Consider the following 8,480-nt stretch of genomic DNA (forward strand, 5'->3'; position numbering starts at 1 on the left):
TATTATATCTCTCTAATTTTACAACCAAAATGTACCACATGTCACTCTTTTATTGCAATAGGAATCAAATATTTTCCTCCAAAATTAAGGAGTTTCCCTCTTCTTTTTACTAATTTTACAACCAAAATGTACCACATGTCACTCTCTCATTGTAATTGAAATTAAATCTTTCCCTCAAAAATTAAAGAATTCTTCCCTCCTCGTTACTAATTTTACAACGAAAATGTGCCACATATCACTCCCTCATTGCAATTGAAGTCAAATCTTTCCCTCCAAAATTAAAGAGTTATCTCCTCCTCCCTTTTCCTTTCGCTATTTCTCTCATTCCTTCGACCACTCTATCTATTTTATATATCATTATCAATATCAATGACTAATTATTAATTTGACAATCAAAATGTGCAACATGACATTCTTTAATTGCATTAAAATTAAAATTAAAATATTAAAATTGAAATTGAAATATACATGTATTATGTATCATATATTACTATCTAATTTAATAATATAATCAAATGTGTCATATGACACTCTCTTATTAAAATTGAGAAAAAATATTTTTTTCAAAATTAATAAACTCCCTTCCTAAATTTTCTCATCTACCTCTCTCCATTTTTCTATTTTTTCTACTATTTTTACTCTATATATAATTTATATTTTATATTAGTAATTTGACAAATCAAAATATGTCATTCGATATTTTTTTACAGTTAAAATAATTTTTTTTCTTTCAAAACTAACAAACTCTCACTCTCATTCTTCATCTTTATCTTTCTCTCTCTTTTCTCTAATTCTCTATTTTTTTTTCTATCTTTCTAAAAATAAAATAAAAAATAATATAATTTAAATAAAAATATTATTATTATTATTATATACATAGTTTTTAAGTTTTTTTATTTAGTTTTAAATTTTTACCGTTTATCTTTTTAATTTATATTTTTATTTTTCTTCTTTCAAATATTTATTACATATCATTTGAAAAAAATACTAATGTTATAATTAAAATTAGAATCAATATTCAATTATTTTTTAAAAAAAATAATTTTGAGTTAATTTTATAACTATCAGTATAATTTTTTTATGCTAATATCTAATTATATTTTTATATACACAGGAAGAAAAAATATTATTTTTAAATAACAAGTATAATTAATTAATTATTTTTTTTATGCAACAGACTTAACAGTTAATACCTAATTAAATGTAAAAGTATACACGTTAAATTGTTTTAAATTTTAGATAACAAATGTTAAAATTAATTATTAATAAAAAATTAGACTTTTTCATATAAAGATAATAACTAAAAATCTTATTATTTGATTTTTTATCTACAGATATCTTGGTCTTCTTAGCCAGAGACTTTTGTCAACCTACGACTTTTTTTTTTTTTATAAAAGTAGTTTAATTTTATAAATCTTTCGTGCCATGCATAATCTATACTATCAGAATAGAGTAGACTGTAGTTTTAAAAAATTTATATTTCTATAATGTTATTACAGATAAAAATACTAGTATATACTAAAAGTTACTATTTTGTAATCCTAAAAATATAAAAATAAAAATAAGTTTTCACTTTAAAATGTCTTATTAGATATATATCATATATCTATTCGTATATCTAAAACATTTCTAACATATCCTATAATTTATAATATTATTTTTTTATGTGCCTTCGGTTTAGTAAAATTCTAACCTGATGTAATTAGTGTATGTAGTCTTTGTTAGCCTACTGCTTCTTGTAACCTTTAGCTGTAACCAAAATACAAATTATTAGTTTTCTTCTTCGGAAAATGGTAATAAGCATGTAGAATATTCTTTTGAGAAGGTCATATTGGACATTTGGACCCAAAATTTTCAATTATGAACGAAAACGAAAGGCAAACTGGAATTGCTGACGTTTTTGCCAATTATTATGGAGAACTTTTCACTTGTCCTTTGCATGTTGATACAACGAACCGTCTCATCCGATCCACACAATAATTCAAGGTTATCTACTACTTTCAAGTTTGATAATAATTATAGTATTATTCTTAATTTAATTATATTTATATCCAAGTTCCCCTATAATATACTACTTTTGGTACGTATATTGATATATAGTACTATCAGAACTAGTGAAACTACACATATAAATAACTACAACTACCGAATTTCTTTAATTTATATACTACATAAGTGTCAATTAATTATGAACTCAACTTTTCCTTCCCATTTAGAAAAGCATGCCCTACACACGTTGACTTATTTAAGTCAAGCCACGGGAGCGAGGGATATAGTGAAAGAGAGAGGCACGAAAGCATGAACACACAGCAACAACAAGCTATAAGACGAAGACTAGACTTATTCGCTTCATTCCATTATTCATGAACTCTGAAACACGTGTATTGGATTATTCAAGTTATTATCAACCAATTTATCTCTTCAAATTATAAGCATCAGTTAAAATTATTTTTTATATTATATAAAATTGTCAAAGAATATATCGCTTTCATATTTTATTTTATTTTATTTTAATTGATTTTTAACATGTTATTCTCGTATTTAATGTTAGTATATCTCTTGGTGTAACTTTAATTTAGTCAAAATAATATCTTATATGTAAAATTAAAAATCCAAATTTCATATTATGACGAAATTCAAGTGTATGTTTGTCAATTTTTAAAGTTGTACTGGCAGTCTGGCACCTTAAATTAGTATCTTTTATATTACTAATAATTAAACACAACCATATATTTAAATATAATTAATCTCATCACTCAACCAGCAACTTAAATATCAGATAGGGAAGTGTTACCACCGCCGAGTTCCTCTAAGTGTCTAACTGATAACTGATTCAATTCGATATAATAATAAGAACATTTGAATCAACTATGATCCTATTGGAGTAGTCTTAATTATGAACATATGAATATATAGTGTAAATTAAAATAATAACAAAACTCAAATTATTTGTTTGTTTGCTACTATGATTACTATTATGATCCTTTTCTTTTCAGATTAAGAAGGTATTAATTATTTAAGGTTTATAAATTAGAATTTAAAATTTAAAATTTAAGATAAATAGACTATTAAAAAAATTTATTGATGTTAGTTAAAAGATAAATTACCAAAACTACACCTAATTTTTTGATACACTCACAAAAATAACCATTACTTTTGATAATGATAAAAAAGTGTCAAAATACTATTATAAAATATGCCAAAAATAATAAACAATAATATTTTTTAAAAAATGACAAATAATTTTTGTATTTGACAACTTATGCATTTGATTTAAAATTATGTAAGAATATTTAGATAACTATTTAATAAATATATATAAAAAACTAAATAAAAATTTGACCTCTAGAATTTGTTTTTTATTTTTTAAAAATATTTTTGTCGATAAAAAAAACATAAAAAATTTATTTAACACAAAATTACTAAATTTTAAAGATAAAACTATCTTATTTTTTAATGATGTTTGTATAAAATTATATCAAAATTTAATTTTTAAAATATTTTTTAAAAATATATATTTAATATTAGATATTTATATTGTATTTTAAAATATTTTAAAAATATTTTTATCATTAATAAAAATAAAGATCACTTTTGTCAGCGTTCTGATCTTTTTATGCAAAATTAGTGATTTACTCTTAATTAAAAAAGTATTAACTTTTTAACATTACTCATGTTTGAAAAACCAGTACATTGTATACTATTGTTGCAATGTCCAAATATACTGCGTATGGTATAACTATAGTTGGCATCATTTTAGCTTAGCTTCTTGCTATTCTTTAAGGGAAGATAATGTCAATACAATCTTATACGGCTAAATTATATAGTTAAATCCAACTTTATCATGCTGCTGGTAGCACCATTGTTCTATCCATATGCGATCAGGATTCTTTGTGTCAATATCATTATACTACACTCCATCATAATACAAACAAATTGAATATGGTATTATTGTGGTTCAAATTCTTGTGGAGCAATGCAAACGACAAAGCAATATATATAAACTAGTTTGATAGAATTTTTGTTTTAAAAATAATTTATTAAATTAATTTTTAAAAGATAATTTTTAAATAAAATTTTAGTATTTATTTTTAATAAATCAAACTAAAAATAATTTATAATAAAAATAACTAATAATTATATTTAATAAATAATTTTTAAATTTTAAAAAATTATAATAAATATAAATATATAAAAATTAATTGTATATTTATTAATATATAAAATTATATTAAATTTTTTAATTTTAATAAGAACAAATTAATAACTTTTAAAAATATTTCTATAAAAAAGACAAATAAAAATATATTATACCCATTTTATTAAAAACTTAGTCACTCAACATAAACTGCATATTGTTCGCATCTATGGAGTAGACCAATAGTTGCTGATTATATATATATAATCACTCTTTTTCCTAATCAATTTAGGTTGGTCGAATAGTTAACTCACTCGTTTATTTAAATTCCACTTTGTGTATACAACAATTTATTAGCCAATAAAAATATTTTTGTGATTCTTATATATATAATATATATATATATATATTTTTTTTAATTTTCTTTTTACTTCTCTTGAAGACAGGGATGGATACAAAGAGGCGAGCAATGGCTTTAGTCCTTCTAAAATTTTAAAAAATTATATCTATATATAAGATATATATACTCTAAAATTATTATGTAATTTGATATCTTTATATGTATTATTTTTTATTATGTAATAGATTTATGTCTCAATTATTTTGTTTATTAATATTATTTCACTTAATTAATTTAATATCATACACTTAAGTCTTTATATTTTTTAAATTAATTTTTATATACTCATCTCTATATTTATTTTTTTAAAAATTTGTTTGCTTTTTTAATAAATTAAAATATTAATATATTTAACATTATATTATTATAGAGAATATTAATAATAACTTATCTCATTATATTTTAGTAATTACATTGTATATCTTAAATATTTTTTTTTATAGAAAACATATATTATGTCTAAATTATATTTATAAAATGAAAAATATAAAAAATTTATCTAAAATTAATTAACTACTCTATATTAAAATTTTTGAACCTGTCCTGCTCAAAGAGATGTAAGTTTAAATTAACATTCTTTTTGTCGCTGTAGTAAAAAGAATGTCTAACAAAATTAAGTAGGTTTAGGATTTTGTATGGGAAAAAACTACCGATAATTCCCTAAATTAATTATGAAATGAATCCCATTTTATTTCTGTAAAAATAAAATTATATAAGTTCTTATTTTTTAATTTTTTTGTTCAATCTCTCCTCTTGTGATGATCTTTTTTTGTGCTCGAGATCTAAAACTACTTGCCGCTATCTAGCTCTGCTCATACTTTTCTCTGTAAATCATAAAGTGCAAAATGTTATTTTTTATACACAAAACAAAAATTCTTTTTGTAAACCGCATAAACCTTTCTTCCAAATCATTTTCCAGCTCAATCACACCCTTGTGTTATTTATTTATTTTTTTTTCCTCTTCTAATTTGCACCACCACTCAACCAAACAAAAGGGTATCCGTGATAACAAGGGTCAAAAGAAAAATCTGAAGAAAAAAGAGACACCTGCCATAATATATAATAAGGGACATCTAAAAAAATACACCCAAAATAAAATCTTAATGAACAAGCTGGGCATCCTCTATGACTTCAGATCTAGAGAATGCAGTAGCTTCAAATCTCAACGTGTGGTGAACTTTTTCCTTTTTGTTTATTTTTTCATTTGGTATTACAACGTGGATGAAGTATTACTGTATTAGCATAGTAGGAGCCCAATCTTACAGAACCGAAATGGTGAAGACTGAAGACCAACCTTGAGGATCTGATCATATTAAAACCTGAGGAGATGTAAAAGCCCAATTGTGAAAGTTGGTTTTTAATTTTTCGGTATGAAGAGCCTGAGGCCCAAGAAAAAACCTAATCATACTTACATGCACATCTACTAGAGAGTATAGATGTTCACCCATTGAATCGAATTGCCTTTGGCTAGGTCGAATTGGATATATATGCTTTCTTTCATGAATATAATATTTTTTCCCCTATTTTTGGACGTGTTGTTTGTTGTATTTCAAAAATATTATTCATGCATTATCTTCTTAAATAATAAAAATAAGTATATTAAAAAAAAATATAAGACAACTTAATGAATAATATCGATATTCAATATCTGATTCTATATACTTAAGGATCATATCGACTGATAGTCTAAAGAATTGGATATTATCCTCCAAATTCAAATCGGATATAGATATAATCTACGTATTAGTCGGATCAGATTTTTTTTTTTAGAAAAAGTATAGAAAACCAAGATAAACCAGCCAACTTTTGAAACCATTTCATTTAATAATTAATTTTAAATTTTTTAAAATTTAAAATTTGAATAATTAAAAGTTGATTAATCTAATCCTAATAAGAAAGTGTAAAAATGTTCTCCCTTCTTTCTCACTCCTACTCCTGTAGTCACGCACAGAAACCCTTTCCCTTCTCTCATTTCCATAGTGACGTTGTCCACACTCCTTTCCAGTTGGCGTAGCCGCCCGACACCAAACACTGCACTGTTAGGCGACATCCCACAGCCACCTCTTCACCGTCGCGAAGGAAATCAGAAGAAGCTCCGTCATCCCCTCTCTTTCGATTCATCGTCGCACCGCCGCTTCGTCGTCCAGGATTATTGCCCCTCCTCAAGAAGGACTGTGATCACCATTCCCTCTCATCTCGTCGGTCTTCTTCCTTGTCCAACGTGCCGATTCGTCGCTGCTCCAGTGCGCCGCCAGTCTCGCCTCCATGACCACCACATCGTTGTCTCCTTGGTGCACCAAATTTCGTGCCGATAGGTAGTTTACTGCAAGAATTATTGCCAAATTTTCTTGGTCCATGATGAGCGGATAATTTATAGCTTTTTGACATTGTTTTTAGGTAGTTTTTAGTATATTTTAGTTAATTTTTATTATATTTTTATTAATTTTTAAATAAAAATCACATTTCTGGACTTTACTCTGAGTTTGTGTGTTTTTCTGTGATTTCAGGTATTTTCTGGCTGAAATTGAGGGACTTGAGCAAAAATCTGATTCAGAGGCTGAAAAATGACTGCAAATGCTGTTGGATTCTGACCTCCCTGCACTCGAAGTAGATTTTCTGGAGCTACAGAAGCCCAATTGGCACGCTCTCAATTGAGTTGGAAAGTAGACATCCTGGGCTTTCCAGCAATATATAATTGTCCATACTTTGTCCAAGATTTGATAGCCCAAATTGGCGTTCCAAGTCAGCATAAAAATTTTGGCGTAAAAAAGCTAGAACTGTCATAAAAGCTGGAGTTAAACGCCCAAACTGGCACAAAAGCTAGCGTTTAACTCCAAGAAAAGTCTCTACATGTGAAAGCTTTAATGCTCAGCCCAAGCACACACCAAGTGGGTCCGGAAGAAGATTTCTGCATTAATTACCTATTTCTGTAAATCCTAGGCTACTAGTTTTCTATAAATAGGACCTTTTGCTATTGTATTTTCATCCTTTAATCATCATTGAATCATCTTTTAATCATGTTTTGATGATTGAACCCTCTTTGGGAGGCTGGCCATTCGGCCATGCCTGGACCTTTTGTTCTTATGTATTTTCAACGGTGGAGTTTCTACACACCATAGATTAAGGTGTGGAACTCTGCTGTTCTTCATGAATCAATGCAAAGTACTATTGTTTTTCTATTCAATTCATGCCTATTTCTTCTCCAAAATATACTCTCGTACTTAATTCAGTTAAGTCAGAATGAAGGGGTGACCCGTGACAATCACCCAATCTTCGTTACTCGCTTAGCCAAGGTCGCGTGCCTGACAACCACAAAGCGATCTACATGATGTTCAACGTAGTCATTGGACGACAGCTGGAGTATATTCTCTTGGGTTTCTAATCTAAGATTAAAACCTTCGTGGTATAGGCTAGAATTATTGGCGGCCATTCTTGAGATCCGGAAAGTCTAAACCTTGTCTGTGGTATTCCGAGTAGGATCTGGGAAGGGATGACTGTGACGAGCTTCAAACTCGCGAGTGTTGGGCGTAGTGACAGACGCAAAAGGATCAATGGATCCTATTCCAACATGATCAAGAACCGACAGATGATTAGCCGTGCGGTGACAGTGCATTGGACCATTTTCACTGAGAGGACGGGAGGTAGCCATTGACAACAGTGAAACCCAACATACAGCTTGCCATGGAAAGGAGTATGAATGATTGGATGAAGACAATAGGAAAGCAGAAGTTCAGGAGGAACAAAGCATCTTCATACGCTTATCTGAAATTCTCACCAATGAATTACATAAGTATCTCTATCTTATTTTATATTTTATTTACCTTTTAATTATCTTAAACTCCATAACCATTTGAATCCGCCTGACTGAGATTTACAAGATGACCATAGCTTGCTTCAAGCAGACAATCTCCGTGGGATCGACCCTTACTCACGTAAGGTTTA

Source organism: Arachis hypogaea, chromosome 11, assembly GCF_003086295.3.
Source record: "Arachis hypogaea cultivar Tifrunner chromosome 11, arahy.Tifrunner.gnm2.J5K5, whole genome shotgun sequence".
Lineage (NCBI taxonomy): Eukaryota > Viridiplantae > Streptophyta > Magnoliopsida > Fabales > Fabaceae > Arachis > Arachis hypogaea.